This window comes from Bos grunniens, chromosome 6 (genome assembly GCF_055505025.1).
Source record: "Bos grunniens cultivar Pamir isolate PY7600 chromosome 6, Bosgru_T2T1.0, whole genome shotgun sequence".
Classification (NCBI taxonomy): domain Eukaryota; kingdom Metazoa; phylum Chordata; class Mammalia; order Artiodactyla; family Bovidae; genus Bos; species Bos grunniens.
In genome coordinates, this window is record NC_141170.1 from 54,621,454 (window position 1) to 54,642,743 (window position 21,290).

General features: G+C 38.2%; 1 long non-coding RNA gene across 2 annotated transcripts in view; it reads right to left on the reverse strand.

Annotated features, from left to right (window-relative positions):
* Positions 1-1,590: 1,590 nt before the first annotated feature.
* The window catches only part of LOC147370739 (uncharacterized), a 353,056-nt gene continuing 333,356 nt past the window's right edge, over positions 1,591-21,290 (reverse strand). The window contains exons 3-4 of one of the 2 annotated variants that reach the window (XR_015166164.1): positions 5,875-5,994; positions 1,591-1,758 (exon numbers count right to left, since the gene is read on the reverse strand). This is a non-coding gene — a long non-coding RNA (uncharacterized LOC147370739). Of the gene's footprint in view, positions 1,759-3,373; positions 4,257-5,874; positions 5,995-21,290 lie in introns of those variants that run through there. The other variant, XR_015166165.1, reaches the window with a different exon arrangement.

A 21,290-nucleotide genomic window follows, 5' to 3' on the forward strand; every position in this document is an offset into this window, starting at 1 on the left:
TTAATTAGCATTGTCTTCTATTAAATATAGCTTGTAAAAATGTACTATTTGTAACTATCTCCTTTTTCAATTTATTTGGAAACAAACACAACACTGAATGTATTCTATATAAAGAAAGCACTATTTTATATTGTTTTAAAATTGGGTAGTCTAAGCTCTAATATATTCATTGAACATAATTGCTTAAATGATGGCCTACTGTTTTACTGTCTTTTATGTTTCATTCAACATACTTTATTTTCTTCTATTTTATGTGCATATTTATTTCCATGAAAAAGTACTTGGAAATGGTATAAGATGGGACAGAATTCAGAAAAGATGATTGCAAGGAGAAAAGAGATAGATTTAAAACTATTAACATTAGAGGAGAAGTAGAGTATTTATTTTCTACTCCACTCATCTCCCTCCAGTGCATACATCCTCTTACTAATGCTTGTGCATGTCAACAGTACTACTGGTAATTTGAAAGGAATGGAAATATTCTACAGGTAGAAAATTATCCCCCTAGGTCTTGAACTCTAGGTGGCAATTTCACTCTGATTATAGTTAAGGCTCTAAAGGAAATTTTTAGCCCAGAGATTTATTTTTCCTCACCTTTTGTATGTTGAAAAGCAGCCATATAGAATATCAAAAGTTATTCAATACTAAGGGATTTTTTTTTTTTTTTTTTTTGGAAGCAGAGGAAGGTTTTTTTGTAGGCAAGGAGACAGGGTGGCTCATGCCTCCAAAAGTCCCAAACTCTCTGAACAGTCTCAGAAAAGCACTTAAAAGAAAAAAAAAAAAAAAAAAAAAGGATTTCTTCCTTATAGATATATTCAGTATTATACCACTTTAGATCTATAGATATATTCATCTAATGTGCTAACAAAAAAATAAAAACTCAGCATGATAAAACCCAAAATATAGTCATCTGAAAATAACCTTGGTTTGTTAATCTAAACACAATTTTTGAACTGTTTAAGATCTTTTTTTCTTCAATTCTGTTTACAAGCCTAGAATCTTGGCAAAAATAATTCCTAAGTCCTAAAGCAACTCATTCAAAAACTCCAAATATTATTAAATTCCTTTTGGAGAAAGCACTTTGTATCAAAAGCATTATTAGTCCTAAAACTAATTTCTGTCCTGATGAGGACTTTCAGGCATTTAATTTTTTTAAAAAAATTGAAAATGCTATTAACGTCCATTCTAAACTAGGTATTAGAAAAAGAATGGAAAGAAAAAATGTGACAGAAATTTGCTTTGGCAGAGGCTTGTCAGTAAATTTTTGGTAGGTTAACCAAAGCTATAAGACATGCAATCATAGTTTCAGAGATCATTGCAATATATCAATGGTATGGAAGCTTCAAGAATGGGTAAAAAGAAAAGATTTGTAATATATTCTATAGATGGCTAATGCTAAAATTGTGGTGTGCAATGTTGATAAACCAATGGGTTTATCTACATAAATATTAAATTTCTGTTAGGTAGCATTAACTTATCCTATATAAACTTTAGATTCTACACCAATAAAGGAAAACATTTTAATGAAACTTTGGGAAATTGTTAGAATTTTTATCCTAATTCAAATAAGAAAAAATACATAAATTTTACTTTATGTACTTTGGAAAATTTGTTTCATTTCCTTCATTTGTTTAATAAAACCATTTAAACAGTATAGCATAAAACATCAATAGTGAACTAAACAGCCTTTGATAGAACAATTTGCATCTTCCTTGTTTCACCTTTATATTCTTCTATAATGAAAATGATCAGTCATCCCTGTGATTCAGAATGAACAGAGCTGGTTAGAAAACAAAATAAGCAATTTTTAAAAACCAAGTGACAGAATCCATACTTCCAAAGAATTATTTAAGTTAATGGTTGTGAAATGTAGGTATCATGATTAAAAAAAAAAATTCCTAGATTACTGTATTATGTATTTGTTTCAAGGTGTTTCCTCTGTGGGTTTTTTTTAAATTTTTATTTTATATTTGCATGTAGTTGATTTATAAAGTTGTATCAGTTTCAAGTGTGCAGCAAAGTAATTTGGTTATATATAGATCCATTTTTTTCTCAGATTCTTTGCCCATATAGTTTATTACATCAAGTTTTGGAGGGTGCAATAGAAGATAACTAAAGACTCCTTCTCCCCTTCCCCAACCTTAAAACATAAATAGAATAATATACATTAAGTCTTTATATTTGTGGATCGATCACTTGGTTGGAGGTGATCTGAAGCTGTCTCAGGGAGTAATTTTTTTTTTTCTTGGAGTATAATTGTTTTACAATACTGTGTTAGTTTCTGCTGTACAACAAAGCAAATCAGCTGTGTGTATCCCATCCCATCCCTCTTGTGCCTCCTTCCCACTCTCCCATTCCACTCCTCTACGTCATCACAGAGCACCAAACGGAGCTCCCTGTGCTGTAAGCAGCTTCCCAACAGCTATCTATTTTACACGTGATAGTATATATATATATGTCAATGCTATTCTCTCTCTACTTGTCCCCCAATTTCTTCCCCCAGTTGTGACCACAGGTACGTTCTCTACGTCTGCATCTCTTTTCTTGCCCTGCAAGTAGGTTCACCAGTACCATTTTTCTAGATTCTGTATATATGCATTTATATATTATATTGGTTTTTCTCTAACATTGCTTTGTATGACACGGTTTAGGTTCATCCACATCACTGCAACTGACTGAATTTTTTTTCTTTTTATCACTGAGTAATATTCCATTGTATATATATACCACATCTTCTTTATCCATTCCTCTGTTGATAGACATCTAGGTTGCTTCCATATCCTATTATAAATAGTGCTGCAGTGAACATTGGGGTATATGTGTCTTGCTGAGTTATGGTTTTCTTGGGGAATATGCCCAGTAGTGGGATTTCTGGGTCATATGGTACTTCTATGTTTAGTTTTTCAAGGAACCTCCATACTGTTCTCCATAGTGGCTGTATCAATTTACATTTCCACCAGCTGTGCAAGAGGGTTCCCTTTTCTCTACATCCTCCCCAGTGTTTGTTGGTGATGTGTTTAATATTGTCTCAGAGGTCTGAGATCTTTTCATTATTTTATCTTTATTCTGCTCCTCAGCATTTATTTCCATCAATCTGTCTTCCAGCTTACTTACCCATTCTTCTGCCTCAGTTATTCCATTAATTCCATTTTTACTTTCAGACACATTATCTGAAAATTATCAATGTTTATGTTCCTATTGCCATTTTCATAATTGTTTTGAGTTCATTTTTTTTATACTACTTTTTTTTATTCTTTTTTTTTAATTTTATTTTATTTTTAAACTTTACATAATTGTATTAGTTTTGCCAAATATCAAAATGAATCCATCACAGGTATACATGTGCTCCCCATCCTGAACCCTCCTCCCTCCTCCCTCCCCATACCATCCCTCTGGGTCATCCCAGTGCACTAGCCCCAAGCATCCAGTATCGTGCATTGAACCTGGACTGGCATCTCGTTGAGTTCATTTTTGTGGACCTTTTCCTTCTTTTGTGATTCTTGGCTAGAGAAGTTCCTTTAGCATTTGTTGTACAGTTGCTTTTGTGGTGCTGAGCTCTCTTAGCTTTTTCTTTACTGTAAAGCTTTTGATTTCTCCATCAAATCTGAATGAGATCATTGCTGGCTCGAGTAATCTTGGTTAAAGATTTTTCCCTCCCATCACTTTAAATATATCCTGCTACTCCCTTCTGACCTGCAGAGTTTTTGCCAAAAAATTAGCTGACAGCCATAGGGGATTCCCTTGTATACTATTTTTTGCTTTTTCGTTGCTGCTTTTAATATTTTTCTTTGTATTTAATTTTTGTTACTTTGGTTAATATGTGTTCTGGTGTGTTTTTCCTAGGTTTTATCCTGTCTGGGACTCTCTGTGATTCCTGTACTTGGGTGGGTATTTCCTTTCCCATGTTAGGGAAGTTTTCCACTTTAATGCCATCAAATAATCTTCTCAGACCCCTTCTCTCCTTCTGCTGCTGCTGCTAAGTCGCTTCAGTTGTGTCTGACTCCGCATGACCCCACAGATGGCAGCCCACCAGGCTCCGCTGTCCCTGGGATTCTCCAGGCAGGAACACTGGAGTGCGTTGCCATCTTCTTCTTCAATGCATGAAAGTCAAAAGTGAAAGTGAAGTCACTGAGTCATGTCCAACTCTCAGCGACCCCATGGATTGCAGCCTACCAGGCTCCTCCGTCCATGGGATTTCCCAGGCAAGAGTACTGGAGTGGGGTGCCATTGCCTTCTCTGCTCCTTCTTCTGTGATCCTATAAATCAAATGTTAGTGTGTTTAATATTGTCTCAGAGGGTTCTGAGACTGTAGTCAATCTTGTCATTCTTTTATCTTTATTCTGTCCCTCAGCAGTTATTTCCATCATTCTATCTTCCAGCTCACTTATTAGCTCACCATTCTTCTGCCTCAATTATTCTGCTATTGATTTCTTCTAGAGTATTTTTAATTTTAGTTATTGTGTTGTTTTTTCTTTAGTTCTTCCTGATCCTTGTTAAATGTTTCTTGCATTTTCTACATTCTATTGTCACAATTTTGGAACATCTTTCACTATCATTCTGTCAAGAATGATAGTACATTTTTTATACTCAACTCTTTTTCAGATAGGTTGCCTATTCCCTTTTTATTTGGTCTTGTATGTGTTTGCCTTGCTCATTCATCTGTAACGTATTTATTGTTGTCTCATTTCTTGATGGGTGGGACTGTGTTCCTGTCTTATTAGTTGTTTTGACTGAGGTTTCCAGCAGTGGAGTTTGCAGTAAGCTGGGCAGAGCCAGGTCTTGGTATTGAGATGTGGACTTCTGGGATACCTCACTCTGATTAATATTCCCTGGGGCCTGACATTCTCCGTTAGTCCAGCAGTTCAGACTTGGACCAACAAGTCCAAGGAGTTCCCACCACAGAAGCTCAGGCCCAATCTCCATCCCATAAACAGACCCTGGAAGCCACCAGGTACAGAAAAAAAAAAATAAAAGAAAAAGAGGGGGGTAGACAGCACAATAACATAATAAAAAATAAATTGTAAAAGCTAACAGGTATATTAGGAAAAAATATCAGAATATATATGAAACAACCACTGGAGGGTAAAACCTAACTCCAATAACAAAAGGACAAGAAAAAAATAAAACAGAAAAAACCTTGGCTATGGGGGAGTGGGATGTAGATTCAGAACCTATGCCAGGAAAAGACCCTGGGAGGGGGATCTGAAGTGCCTCTGGCCTCAGGATGTGGAGGATCAAGCCTGGGGCCCCAGGAGGTGCCCCGGGCCATGTGGACGGGGAAGACCAGGCAGGTTACCCTGATCTTCTAACCCCAGAGGGAGCCTCTGTTATGTCCACAGGACCTCCACAGGTGGAGAGGGCCCTGGAAAATGTGAAGGACTAGGCCTGGGGCCTCTGGAGGCTGCTTGGGGCTGAGTGGGCCAGAGAACTGCAGGCGCTTCCTCTGACCCTCCAACCCAGTAAAGGTCCCCCCAGCTGGCCTAGATTTTCCTCCTCCCCTTCCCTTCCATGGCCCTTGTACCAACTCAGGCAGAGGGGTCCTGGAGGACAGGGGAGACTTAGATAGCTCCCTGGGCCAAGTGTATAAGGGGAAATGAACTCCAAGGGTGGCCCTCCAACCCATGAGGGTGCCTCCTTCCCTATGCAGATCCCCCAGAGACAAATGTACCTCTCTGGGTGTGAGAACCACTCCCCTCCCTCAGCTGCCTGTCATGTGTGCTGGTCCTGTCTGGCTTCCACTTTCCCTCTTCTCCTTGCTCCCCTGACATCCTACCTGGTTGCTGGAATTTCTGCCATCTGCCTGGTTATCAGATGTCCCCCACCAGTGTCTGGTAAGTAACCTAGTTGTGGGGAGACATGAACTGCATGTCTTACCTTTCTGCCATCTTGGCTCTGCCTTGTACAACCTGTAGCTCTATTTTTGATGTATTTTTGGGAGGAGATGAGCTCCATGTCCTACTCCTCTGCTGTCTTGATCTTGTCCATCCTTTAGTTCTTTTTAAATGGAAAGAATAATAAGACCCAATTCTGTTTATGAGATAGTACACAACTATTTTGCAAAGCTCTTTAATGAAAGCACTTGATTATATTAATAAGAACATAATATTTTAATATATTCCATATTATTATTTGGAATTTAAATAATACCCATCTTAGAGGAAATATATGAGCTTTTTAATCTTTGAACTAATTCTGCTATCACATTGGTTATCACTCAATAGCATTTTACCTCTCATCACTAGTGTATACGAATATGTTGTTTATTATGAATTTGTGATTAATGCTTCTGTGGTGATCATCCCAGATTATTTACTTATTTATAAAAATCAGCGACTGATCTGACCTGATCTGATCTGAACACATAGTATTAAAATTTTCAGAGATGAATGATATGTTATTATGAACAATTCACAAAGAAATTTCTACACTACCAAAACACTTTAAAAATAAAATTTTAAATATAAAATTCTCTCAATTACATATTGAATTATTAGATATATTCTATTCAATCAAAATTTATTATGTGCAAAATACCCACATGTAAACAAGTAAATTAGGATCACATAGAGGAATTCAAGGCACTAAAATTCTTAACAATATAAATATTTTCACATTAAAATATACCAATCAACCTATTTTAGCTGTAACATATAAAGAATTTGAAGTTGTCATTCCCATTCTTGAAACAAGAAAAGAGCTTAATAAATTGGAAGGCAATGACTAGTCTTAAACTCATCAGAAAAACATGTCTGCAGGATACATTTATCACTCCAAAATCTGGATATTTGGATGAATCCAGAGAGTTACCTCCAAGAACTGCTTACCTGAAGCAGAAGGTTTTGGAGCTATAAACTTTAAGTAACACAGAACGGTAATTTTGTCAAATTGATTGAAGCTAAGTGTGGGTTAGCCTGAGAGTTAAAAATTCCTGATTTCCACCACCTTGAGGGGATGAGATCACCAAAATTTTCATGGACACTAACTTCAGGAATCCTGCCCACTTCTTACAGTCAAGTGTCAAGAAATATTACTCATAGATCTGAAGAGTGAGGGCAAATGTAGCTATTGTGAAGTATACCCAGAGCCTACACAAAGGTCTATTCTCAACACACACACATATAACAAAACTGGTACGGGGAGGGAGGAGGGAGGAGGGTTCAGGATGGGGAACACATGTATACCTGTGGCAGATTTATGTTGATATATGGCAAAACCAATATAATATTGTAAAGTTAAAAAATAAAATAACATATATAAAAAAAAGAAGAAAAAAAAAACTATCTCACCTAAAATGCTGGATGGGGAAAACTAAGAGACACATGTGAATGTCACAATCCAGAGCACGTCTCATTAAAAGACAGATATTTAATTGTAAAATTTTATAATAGTTACTCTTCCCTCAGCTTTACCACCATACTAAGAGGGCCCCAGGATTAAAAACTGTGTAGAACCATTGAAAGAGCTTCAGTACACAGAAAAGTTCTTAGGAAAGCTTGAAAACAAGAGAAGAGGAAAAATTAAGGAAACTAGTAGAATTTAAAGTCTAACACATACAGAAGTATCAGAAATTAAGCAGGCCCAACTCCTAGCCAAAGTAACATACAGCTACATTAAAATCTTTGTCTCAGTTCCTGTTATCCAATACACTGTATACAAATTTAAACAACAAAAAAAATTACATGGCATGTTAAAGACAAGAGAAACATAGCCTGAAGTGACAAAACAAACAACAGAAAGATTCAGATATGGTGCAGGTTTTGCAAATAAAAATAACTACATAGGAAATGTGAAAGATTTATGATTAAAATATTAAAGACTATAGGAAAAATAGAAACTATGAAGGAACAGGTGGATAATGTAAGCAAAGAGAAAGAAACTCTAAGAAATAATTTAAAAGAAAACTATAGAAATCATAAACATTACAGAAATGAAAAATGCCTTTGGTACACCAGTTAGACACAGCTGAGGAAAGAATCAGTGAGCTTTAAGATACGTCAATAGAAACTACACAAAATGAAAGGAGAGTGAAAAACGGAAAAAAAAAAAAAAATATATATATATATATATATAGAACCATCAAAGGACTGTGGGACAATGTAAATAGATGCACATAGGTATAATTAGAATATGTAAAGATAAGAGACAAAGAGCAAATATATATATATATATTTTTAATATATATATTTTTGAAGTCTCCACCTGTGAGGGCCCAGCAGTCAGGGTGAATTGGCTTCAGGCAAGAGTTGAAGAGCCATCTTCCTACTTAATTGGCCTGTGAAAGTATCCTCTGCTCTCTTTCCAGAAAGAAAAAGCATCCCTGCCATTCGGGTCACGGGGACATGAGCCTCAACCTCGTCTCTGTGTGGATTTCAGCTTGTTTGAACGAGAGTAATGGTGACCTCCTTCAAAAGGACTTATGCCAGCACATCACGGCTCCAAGGACTGTTGTAGTCAGTGCCTCTGACCCTGTGGTAGGCCACTGTTGATCCACACCTCCATTGGAGACTCCCAGACACTCAGAGCAGAAGATGAACACACGTCTTTCTACTCCGCCACCTTATAGACAAGCCTCTTATCCTCATCCTTCAGAGGGCAAACAGAATGAAAACCAGAATCACAGAAAACTAACCACACTGATCACATGGATCACAACCTTGTCTAACTCAATGAAACTATGAGCCATGCCATGTAGGGCCACCCAAGATGGGACAGGTCATAGTGGAGAGTTCTGACAAAACGTGGTCCACTGGAGAAGGGAATGACAAACCACTTCAGCATTCTTGCCTTGAGAACCCTATGAACAGTATGAAAAGGCAAAAAATATGACACTGAAAGATGAACTCCCCAGGTTGGTAGGTGTCCAATATGCTCCCAGAGGAGAGTGGAGAAATAGCTCCAGAAGGAATGAAGAGGCTGAGCCAAAGTGGAAACAACACACAGTTGTGAATGTGCCTGGTGGTGAAAGTAAAGTCCAATGCTGTAAAGAAAAATATTACATAGGAATATGGAATGTTAGGTCTATGAATCAAGGTAAATTGAAAGTGGTCAAACAAGAGATGGCAAGAGTGAATATCAACATTTTAGGGATCAGCGAAATAAAATGGACTGGAGTGGGCAAAATAAATTCAGATGACCATTGTATCTACTATTATGGGCAAGAGTCCCTTAGAAGAAATGGAGTAGCCCTCATGGTCAACAAGAGTCTGAAAGGCAGTACTTGGGTGCAATCTCAATAACGACAATGATCTCCATTCATTTCCAAGGCAAACCATCCAACAAAAGAGTAATCCAAGTCTATGCCCCAACCACTAAAGCCAAAGAAGCTGAAGTTGAATGGTTTTGTGAAGACCTATAAGACCTTCTAGAATTAACACCAAAAAATGATATCCTTTTCATCATAGGGAACTGAAATGCAGAAGTAGAAAGTCAAGAGGGACCTGGAATAAGGGCAAGTTTGGACTTGGAGTATAAAATGAATCAGGGAAAGGCTAACAGAGTTTGGCCAAGAGAATATACTGATCATAGCACACACCCTCTTCCAACAACATGAGAGATGACTTAACACATGGACATCACCAAATGGTCAATACCAAAATCAGATTGATTATATTCTTTGTAGCTGAAATGGAGAAGCTCTGAACAGTCAGAAAAAAAAATAAAAATAAAAAGACCAGGAGCTTATGGTGGCTCAGATCATGAACTCCTTATTGTCAATTTCAGACTTGAAGAAAGTAGGCAAAACCATTAGAACATTTAGGTATGACCTAAATCAAATCCCTTATATTGTATGGTGAAAGTGACAAAAAATAGACTCAAAGGTTTAGATCTGATTGAGTGCCTGAATAAATTTGGATGGAGGTTCTTGACAGTGTACAGCAGCAGTGATCAGAACCATCCCCAAAGTAAGGAAATGCAAAAAGGCAAAATGGTTGTCAGAAGAGGCCTTACAAATAGCTGAGAAAATAAGAGAAGCAAAAGACAAAGTAGAAAAGGAAAGATATGCCCATCTGAATGCAAAGTTGCAAGAAAAGAGCAAAGAGAGATAAGAAAGGCTTAGTAAGTGAACAATGTAAAGAAACAGAGGAAAACAATAGAATGGGAAAGACTGGAGATCTCTTCAAGAAAATTAGATACCAATAAACATTTCACACAGAGATGGTCACAATAAAGGAAAGAAATTGTATGGACCTAACAGAAGCAAAAGATATTAAGAAGAGGTGCCAAGGATACACAGAAGAAGTATACAGAAAAGATCTTCATGACTCAGATAACCATGATGGTGTCATCACTCACCTAGAGCCAGACATCCTGGAATGTGAAGTCAAGTGGGCCTTAGGAAGCATCACTACAAACAAAGCTAGTGGAGGTCATGGAATTTCAGCTGAGCTATTTCAAATCCTAAAAGATGATGCTGTGAAAGTGCTGCACTCAATATGCCAGCAAATTTGGAAAACTCAGCAGTGGCCACAGGACTGGAAAAGGTCAGTTTTCATTCCAGTCCCAAAGAAGGGCCATGTCAAAGAATGTTCAAACTACCACGCAGTTGCACTCATTTCACATGCTATCAAAGTAAATGCTCAAAATTCTCCAAGCCAGGCTTCAACAGTATGTGAACCAAGGACTTAAAAATTTTCAAGCTGGATTTAGAAAAGGCATAGGGATCAGAGGTGAAATTGCCAACATCTGTTGGATAATAGAAAAAGCAAGAAAATTTCAGAAAAACATCTACTTCTGTTCCGTTGACTATGCTGAATCCATTGACTGTGTGAATCACGACAAACTGGAAAATTCTTCAAGAGATGGGATTACCAGACCACCTTACCTGCCTTCTGGGAAACCTGTAGATGCAACAATTAGAACCAGAAGTGGAATAACAGACTGGTTCCAAATTGGGAAAGGTGTACGTCAAGGCTGTATATTGTCACATTGCTTATTTAACTTATATGCAAAGTGCATCATGTGAAATGCCAGACTGGATGAAGCACAAGCTGGAATCAAGACTGTCAGGAGAAATATCAATAACCTCAGATATGCAGATGACACCACCCTTATGGCAGAAAGCAAAGAAGAACTAAAGAACCTCTTGAAGAAGTTGAAGGAGGAGATTGAAAAAGCTGGCTTAAAACTCAACATTCAAAAATCAAAGATCAAAAAAAAAAAAAATTCAAAGATCGTGGCAACTTGTAACAATGGAAACAGTGACAGAATATTTTCTTGAGCTCTAAAATCACTGCAGATGGTGACAGGAGTCATGAAATTAAAAGATGCTTTCCTTGAAGGAAAGCTATGACAAACCTAGACAACATATTAAAAAGCAGAGACATTACTTTGCTGACAAAGTTCCATATAGTCAAAGGTGTAGTTTTTCCAGAAGTCTTGTATGGATGTGAGAGCTGGACAATAAAGAAAGCTGAACACTGAAGAACTGATGCTTTTGAGCTTTGGTGGTGAAGATGACTCTTGAGAGTCCCTTGGACAGCAAGAAATTCAAACCAGTCAACCCTAAAGAAAATCAGTTCTGAATATTCATTACAAGGACTGGTGCTGAAGCTCTAGTACTTGGCCACATGATGCAAAGGGCTGACTCATTAGAAAAGACTCTGATTCTGGGAAAGATTGAAGGTTGTAGGAGAGGAACGACAAAGGCTGAAATGGTAGGGTGGCACGACCAGTTCAATGGACAAGAGATTGAGCAAGCTCTAGATGGTGAAGGACAGGGAAGCCTGGTGTGCTGCAGACCGTGGGGTCACAAAGTGTCAGACACAACTGAACAAAAACCACCTATAAAATGGATTTGTTTGTTTCCTTTTGAGTTACAGTGAATTTTCTAAAATTAACGACAGAGACCAAATGGCAGGTCCTGGAGGCTATATACACAAAAAAATTCTACATCTGGACATGTTATTTTCAACCTGAAGAAAGCTAAAGAAAGAGAATTCTTGAAAGAAACTGTGATGGGGATCACTTTTCCTACAGAAGAATGGAAATAAACAGTGTGCAGTTCTGTCTTGAATCTTATCTTCTCTGAAAATATCCCCTAAAAATAAAGGAGGTATACATATGTACCTGCCCTCATACCTTAACCTATTCATATTGATGTATGGCAGAAAACAACACATATTGTAAAGCAAGTATCCTCCAATTAAAAGTAATTTTTTAAAATAACTTTTAAAAATAAAAGAGGTAATCTTATGTCCATCCATGTTGCTGCAAATGGCATTATTTCATTCGTGTTTATGACTGAGTAATATTCCATTGTATATATGTACCACATCTTCTTTTTCTATTCCTCTGTTGATGGACAGCCTGCTTCCATGTCGTGGCTATTTGTAAATAATGCTGCAATGAACATGGAGTACATGTATCTTTTCAATTTATAGTTTTCGCCAGCTATATGCTCAGGAGTGGGACTGCTGGATCGTATGATAGTTCTAGTTTTAGTTTCTTAAGGAACCCCCATACTGTTCTCCAAAGTGATTGTTCCAATTTACAGTATCACCAACAGAGTGGGAGGGTTCCCTTTTCTCCATATATTCTCCAGCATTTATTGCTTGTAGACGTTTCATGGATGGCCATTCTGAGCCATAACATGATACTTCATTGTAGTTTTGATTTGCATTTCTGTAACAGTGATGCGGAATATCTTTCCATGTGCTTTTTGGCCATATATTTGTCTTCCTTGGAGAAGTGTCTATTTAAATCTTCCACCCATTTTTTGATTGGGTTGTTGGGAGGGTTTGTTTTTGTTTTTTTCTTTAATATTGAGCTGCTTTACTTTTTTTATGCGAGCTGTTTTCTCCAATTTGTGGGTTGTCTTTTCATTTTGTTTATGGTTTCCTTTGTTGGACAAAAGCTTTTAGGTTTAATCAGGTCCCATTTGTTTATTAATGTTTTTCTAAAAAGCAGTAACATTGATAGACCTAGAAATTATTGTACTAAGTGAAGTCAGAGAAAGACAAATATATATTGCTTATATATGGAATCTACAAAATGATTCAAATGAACTTAAGAACAAAACAGACTCACAGGTTTTAGAAACAGAAAATGGGGAAGGATAAATTAGCAGTTTGGGATTAAAATATATACACTACTATATATACAATAGACAATAAAGACTTACTGTATAATACAGGGAACTGTAGTTAATATCCTATAATAATCTATATGAAAAGAATCTGGAGAAGAATGGATATATGTTTATAACTGAATCAATTTGCTATATACCTGAAACTAACACAACATAGTAAATAAATAAATATAATTTTTTAATGTAAAGGAGAAATATAGACCCTCAAAAAAAAACTGACGATATTTATCATTTGTAAACCAGTCCTAAATCAAACATTGAAAGAAGGTTTTAGAGCAGAAGGAAAATGATATGTCAGAAACTGAGATATACATAAAGAAAGGAAGAGTGCTGGAAACAGAATTCAGTTCAGTTGAGTCGCTCAGTCGTGTCTGACTCTTTTTGAGCCCATGATTGCAGCACGCCAGGCCTCCCTGTCCATCACCAACTCCCGGAGTTCACTCAGACTCACGTCCATCGAGTCAGTGATGCCATCCAGCCATCTCATCCTCTGTCGTCCCCTTCTCCTCCTGCCCCCAATCCCTCCCAGCAGCAGAGTCTTTTCCAATGAGTCAGCTCTTCGCATGTGGTGGCCAAAGTACTGGAGTTTCAGCTTTAGCATCATTCCTTCCAAAGAAATCCCAGGGCTGATCTCCTTCAGAATGGACTGGTTGGATCTCCTTGCAGTTCAAGGGACTCTCAAGAGTCTTCTCCAACACCACAGTGCAAAAGCATCAATTCTTTGACACTCAGCCTTCTTCACAGTCCAACTCTTACATCCATACATGACCACAGAAAAAACCACAGCCTTGACTAGACGAACCTTTGTTGGCAAAGTAATATCTCTGCTTTTGAATACGCTATCTAGGTTGGTCATAACTTTCCTTCCAAGGAGTAAGTGTCTTTTAATTTCATGGCTGCAGTCACCATCTGCAGTGATTTTGGAGCACAGAAAAATAAAGTCTGACACTGTTTCCACTGTTTCCCTATGTGTTTCCCATGAAGTGATGCGACCGGATGCCATAATCTTTGTTTTCTGAATGTTGAGCTTTAAGCCAACTTTTCACTCTCCTCTGTCACTTTCATCAAGAGGCTCTTTAGTTCCTCTTCACTTTCTGCCATAAGGGTTGTGTCATCTGCATATCTGAGGTTATTGATATTTCTCCCAGCAATCTTGATTCCAGCTTGTGGTCTTCCAGTCCAGTATTTCTCATGATGTACTCTGCAGATAAGTTAAATAAGCAGGGTGATGATATACAGCCTTGATGTACTCCTTTTCCTATTTGGAACCAGTCTATTGTTCCATGTCCAGTTCTAACTGTTGCTTCCTGACCTGCATACAGATTTCTCAAGAGGCAAGTCAGGTGGTCTGGTATTCCCATCTCTTTCAGAATTTTTCACAGTTAATTGTGATTCACACAGTCAAAGGCTTTGGCATAATCAATAAAGCAGAAATAGATGTTTTTCTGGAACTCTCTTGCTTTTTCCATGATCCAGAGCATGTTGGCAGTTTGATCTCTGGTTCCTCTGCTTTTCGAAAACCAGCTTGGACATCTGGAAGTTTATGGTTCATGTATTGCTGAAGCCTGGCTTGGAGAATTTTGAGCATTACTTTACTCGCATGTGAGATGAGTGCAATTGTGTGGTAGTTTGAGCATTCTTTGGCATTGTCTTTCTTTGGGATTGGAATGAAAACTGACCTTTTCCAGTCCTGTGGCCACTGCTGAGTTTTCCAAATTTGCTGGCATATTGAGTGCAGCACTTTCACAGCCTCATCTTTCAGGATTTGAAATAGCTCAACTGGAATTCCATCACCTCCACTAGCTTTGTTCGTACTGATGCTTTCTAAGGCCCACTTGACTTCACATTCCAGAATGTCTGGCTCTAGGTGAGTGATCACACCATCATGATTATCTGGGTCATGAATATCTTTTTTGTACAGTTCTTCTGTGTATTCTAATAAAGGTTAAATAAATTATTTTGGTTTTCTTATTAATAGAGTATTAGGTAACTGTTTAATAATAATATTATATTGACTTACTCTAACATTTGTATAATATAAATGAATGCTAAAATGGAATAAAGGATGGGAGAAAGGAATTAGGAATACTTATATAATTTCTAATGGCATATTAAGTGATACAGTGTCAAAATATATATTAAAAACTCGAGAGAAAACATCACATTTTTAAAAGATTGATAATTGATATTCTAAGAGAAGAGTTAAAGGAGAATCATAAATGATGTTCAGTTAAAACCAGATGATAAAGAAAAAGATTGGCAGGGAAAAGAAAAAAAGTACTATGATAAATAGAAAATAATTTAAAAACTTGGTATAGATTAATATTTAATTAATCCATTAAATATCAATCACTTTAAATGTGATTGATCTAATTCGTATTGTCAGAGTGGATTTTTTTTTTCTCTAATTTTATTTTATTTTTAAACTTTACATAATTGTATTAGTTTTGCCAAATATCAAAATGAATCCGCCACAGGTATACATGGGTTCCCCATCCCGAACCCTCCTCCCTCCTCCCTCCCCATACCATCCCTCTGGGCCGTCCCAGTGCACCAGCCCCAAGCATCCAGCATCATGCATCGAACCTGGACTGGCAACTCGTTTCCTACATGATATTTTACATGTTTCATTGCCATTCTCCCAAATCTTCCCACCCTCTCCCTCTCCCACAGAGTCCATAAGACTGTTCTATACATCAGTGTCTCTTTTGCTGTCTCGTACACCAGGTTATTGTTACCATCTTTCTAAATTCCATACATATGCGTTAGTATACTGTATTTATGTTTTTCCTTCTGGCTTACTTCACTCTGTATAATAGGCTCCAGTTTCATCCACCTCATTAGAACTGATTCAGAGTGGATTTTATAAAAGACCCAAATATATGTTGCCCACAAAAAACTCATTTTAAATATAAAAACTCAGATGAAAAGTAAAAGGGAAGAGAAAAATGTAACACTCTAATGCTAATCAAAAGAGAGATTAAATAGCTGCATTAATATTACACAAAGCTAATTTCAAAATGACAAAGTTTTGCAAGGATAAATAGAATGATTACATAATGACATATGGATGAGTACTCCCGAATGATATTAGAGGCATAATTTAAAGACATTTTAGGTTTGGTTCTAAGCAACCTTAAAAATGTGAATATTGCAATACAGATAATCACATAAATTTTGGTTTCCCAGTGCAAATAAATGTTATTTTTATATTACTACTATACTGTAGTCTTTTAAGTATACAATCACATTATGTCTAAAAAAATAGTTCAGATCAGTCGCTCAGTCGTGTCGTACTTTTGCGATCCCATGAAGTGCAGCACGCCAGGCCTCGGTGTCCATCACCAACTCCCGGAGTACACTCAGACTCATGTCCATTAAGTCAGTGATGCTATCCAGCCATCTCATCCTCTGTCGTCCGCGTCTCCTCCTGCCCCCAATCAGAGTCTTATCCAATGAGTCAACTCTTCACATGAGGTGGCCAAAGTACTGCAGTTTCAGCTTTAACATTATTCCTTCCAAAGAAATCCCAGGGCTAATCTCCTTCAGAATGGACTGGTTGGATCTCCTTGCAGTCCAAGGGCCTCTCAAGAGTCTTCTCCAACACCACAGTTCAAAACCATCAATTCTTCAGTGCACAGCTTTCTTCACAGTCCAACTCTCACATCCATACATGACCATTGGAAAAACCATAGCCTTGACTACATGGACCTTTGTTGGCAAAATAATGTCTCTGCTTTTCAATATGCTATTTAGGTTGGCTATAACTTTTCTTCCAAGGAGGAATCGTCTTTTAATTTCATGGCTGCAGTCACCATCTGCAGTGATTTTGGAGCACAGAAAAATAAAGTCTGACACTGTTTCCACTGTTTCCCTATGTGTTTCCCATGAAGTGATGGGACCGGATGCCATGATCTTCGTTTTCTGAATGTTGAGCTTTAAGCCAACTTTTCACTCTCCTCTTTCACTTTCATCAAGAGGCTTTTTAGCTCCTCTTCACTTTCTGCCATAAGGGTTGTGTCATCTGCATATCTGAGGTTATTGATATTTCTCCTGGCAATCTTGATTCCAGCTTGTTCTTCTTCCAGTCCAGCATTTCTCATGATATACTCTGCATATAAGTTAAATAAGCAGGGTGATGATATACAGCCTTGACATACTCCTTTACCTATTTGGAACCAGTCTGTTGTTCTATGTTCAGTTCTAACTGTTGCTTCCTGACCTGCATACAGATTTCTCAAGAAGCAGGTCAGGTGGTCTGGTATTCCCATCTCTTTCAGAATTTTCCACAGTTTATTGTGATCCACACAGTCAAAGGCTTTGGCATAGTCAATAAAGCAGAAATAGATGTTTTTCTGGAACTCTCTTGCTTTTTCCATGATCCAGCAGATGTTGGCAATTTGATCTCTGGTTCCTCTGCCTTTTCTAAAACCAGCTTGAACATCTGGAAGTTCACGGTTCACATATTGCTGAAGCCTGGCTTGGAGAATTTTGAGCATTACTTTACTACCATGTGAGATGATTGCAATTGTGTGGTAGTTTGAGCATTCTTTGGCATTGCCTTTATTTGGGATTGGAATGAAAACTGACCTTTTCCAGTCCTGTGGCCACTGCTGAGTTTTCCAGATTTGCTGGCATATTGAGTGCAGCACTTTCACAGCCTCATCTTTCAGGATTTGAAATAGCTCAACTGGAATTCCATCACCTCCACTAGCTTTGTGCATTGTGATGCTCCCTAAAGGCCCACTTGACTTCACATTCCAGGATGTCTGGCTCTAGTCAGTGATCACACCACTGTGATTATCTGGGTCTTGAAGATCTTTTTTATACAGTTCTTCTTTGTATTCTTGCCACCTCTTCTTAATATCTTCTGCTTCTGTTAGGTCCACACCATTTCTGTCTTTTATTGAGCCAATCTTTGCATGAAATGTTCCCTTGCTATCTCTAATTTTCTTGAAGAGATCGCTAGTCTTTCCCATTCTGTTGTTTTCCTCTATTTCTTTGCATTGTTTGCTGAAGAAGGCTTTCTTATCTCTTCTTGCTATTCTTTGGAACTCTGCTTTCAGATGCTTATATCTTTCTTTTCTCCTTTGCTTTTCGCTTCTCTTCTTTTCACAGCTATTTGTAAGGCCTCCCCAAACAGCCATTTTGCTTTTTTGCATTTCTTTTCCATGGGGACGGTCTTGATCCCTGTCTCCTGTACTATGTCACGAACCTCATTCCATAGTTCATCAGGCACTCTGTCTATCAGATCTAGTCCCTTAAATCTATTTCTCACTTCCACTGTATAATCATAAGAGATTTGATTTAGGTCATACCTGAATGGTCTAGTGGTTTTCCCTACTTTCTTCAATTTAAGTCTGATTTTGGCAATAAGGAGTTCATGATCTGAGCCACAGTCAGTTCCTGGTCTTGTTTTTGTTGACTGTATAGAGCTTCTCCATCTTTGGCTGCTAAGAATATAATCAATCTGATTTCGGTGTTGGCCATCTGGTGATGTCCATGTGTAGAGTCTTCTCTCGTGTTGTTGGAAGAGGGTGTTTGCTATGACCAGTGCATTTTCTTGGCAAAACTCTATTAGTCTTTGCCCTGCTTCATTCCATATTCCAAGGCCAAATTTGCCTGTTCCTCCAGGTGTTTCTTGACTTCCTACTTTTGCATTCCAGTCCGCTATAATGAAAAGGACATCGTTTTTGGGTGTTAGTTCTAAAAGGTCTTGTAGGTCTTCATAGAACCATTCAACATCAGCTTCTTCAGCATTACTGGTTGGGGCATAGACTTGGATTACTGTGATATTGAATGGTTTGCCTTGGAAACGTACAGAGATCATTCTTTCATTTTTTAGATTGCATCCAAGTACTGCATTTTGGACTGTTTTGTTGACCATGATGGCTACTCCATTTCTTCTAAGGGATTCCTGCCCACAGTAGTAGATCTAATGATCATCTGAGTTAAATTCACCCATTCCTGTCCATTTTAGTTTGCTGGTTCCTAGAATGTCAACATTCACTCTTGCCATCTCTTGTTTGACCACATCCAATTTGCCTTGATTCATGGACCTAACATTCCAGGTTCCTATGCAATATTGCTCTTTACAGCATTGGACCTTGCTTCTATCATCAGTCACATCCACAGCTGGGTATTGTTTTTGCTTTGGCTCCATCCCTTCATTCTTTCTGGAGTTATTTCTCCACTGATCTCCAGTAGCATATTGGGCCCCTACTGACCTGGGGAGTTCCTCTTTCAGTATCCTATCATTTTACCTTTTCATACTGTTCATGGGGTTCTCAAGGCAAAAATACTGAAGTGGTTTGCCATTCCCTTCTCCAGTGGACCACATTATGTCAGATCTCTCCACCATGACCCGCCCATCTTGGGATGCCCCATGGGCATGGCTTAGTTTCATTGAGTTAGACAAGGCTGTGGTCCTAGTGTGATTAGATTGACTAGTTTTCTGTGACTATGGTTTCAATGTGGGGAGGACCAACCCCACGTCCAAGGACTGGTGGCTGCATGGGCACAGAAGGGCCTAGAGGAGCTATCCCACGTTGAAAGTCAGGAAGTGCGGCGGTGAGGAGATACCACTCGTCCAAGGTAAGGAGCAGAGGCTGCGTTTTACTAGAGCAGCCATGAAGAGATACCCCACACACAAGGTAAGATAAACCCAAGTAAGACGGTAGGTGTTGCAAGAGGGCATCAGAGGGCAGACACACTGAAACCATACTCACAGAAAAGTAGTCAATCTAATTCACTGATTAGCTCTAGTAATTTTCTGATAATATCATTAATATTTTCTATGTACAGTATCAAGTCATATGAAAACAGTGAGAGCTTTACTTCTTTTCTTATCTGGACTCCTTTTTTCTTTTTCTTCTCTGATTGCTGTAGCCAGGATTTCCACAACTATGTTGAATAATAGCGGTGAAAGTGGACACTCTTGTCTTGTTGCTGACCTACAGGGAATGCTTTCAGTTTTTCATCATTGAGAATAATGTCTGCTGTAGACTTATCATATATGGTCTTTAATCCCTTATGATTATACAGTGGAAGTGGGAAATAGATTTAAGGCACTAGATCTGATAGACAGAGTGCCTGATGAACTATGGACCTAGGTTCGTGACATTGTACAGGAGACAGGGATCAAGACCATCACCATGGAAAAGAAATGCAAAATGGCTGTCTGAGGAGGCCTTACAAATACCTGTGAAAAGAAGAGAAGTGAAAAGCAAAGGAGAAAAGGAAAGATATAAGCATCTGAATGCAGAGTTCCAAAGAATAGCAAGAAGAGATAAGAAAGACTTCCTCAGTGATCAATGCAAACAAATAGAGGGAAACAACAGGATGGGAAAGACTAGCGATCTCTTCAAGAAAATATCTTGCTATCAAGAGATAGCAAGGGAACATTTCATGCAAAGATGGGCTCAATAAAGGACAGAAATGGTATGGACCTAACAGAAGCAGAAGATATTAAGAAGAGGTGGCAAGAATACACAGAAGAACTGTACAAAAAAGGACTTCAAGACCCAGATAATCACAATGGTGTGATCACTCACCTAGAGCCAGACACCCTGAAATGTGAAGTCAAGTGGGCCTTCAAAAGCATCACTATGAACAAAGGTAGTGGAGGTGATGGCATTCCAGTTGAGCTATTTCAAATCCTGAAAGATGATGCTGTGAAAGTGCTGCACTCAGTATGCCAGCAAATTTGGAAAACTCAGCAGTGGCCACAGGACTGGAAAAGGTCAGTTTTCATTCCAATCCCAAAGAAAGGCAATGCCAAAGAATGCTCAAACTACTGCACAATTAGGGTTTCCCTGGCGGTTCAGACAGTTAAGCATCTGTCTACAATGTGGGAGACCCGGGTTTGATCCCTGGGTAGGGAAGATCCCCTGGAGAAGGAAATGGCAGTCCACTCCAGTACTATTGCCTGGAAAATCCCATGGACAGAGGAGCCTGGTAGGCTACAGTCCATGAGGAGGTAAAAAGCAACTTCACTTTCAATTTCACTGCACAATTGCACTCATCTCACACGCTAATAAAGTAATGCTCAAAATTCTCCAAGCCAGGCTTCAGCAATACGTGAACCATGAAAATCCAGATGGTCAAGCTAGTTTTAGTAAAGGCAGAGGAACCAGAGATCAAATTGCCAATATCCACTGGATCATGGAAAAAGCAAGAGAGTTCCAGAAAAACATCTATTTCT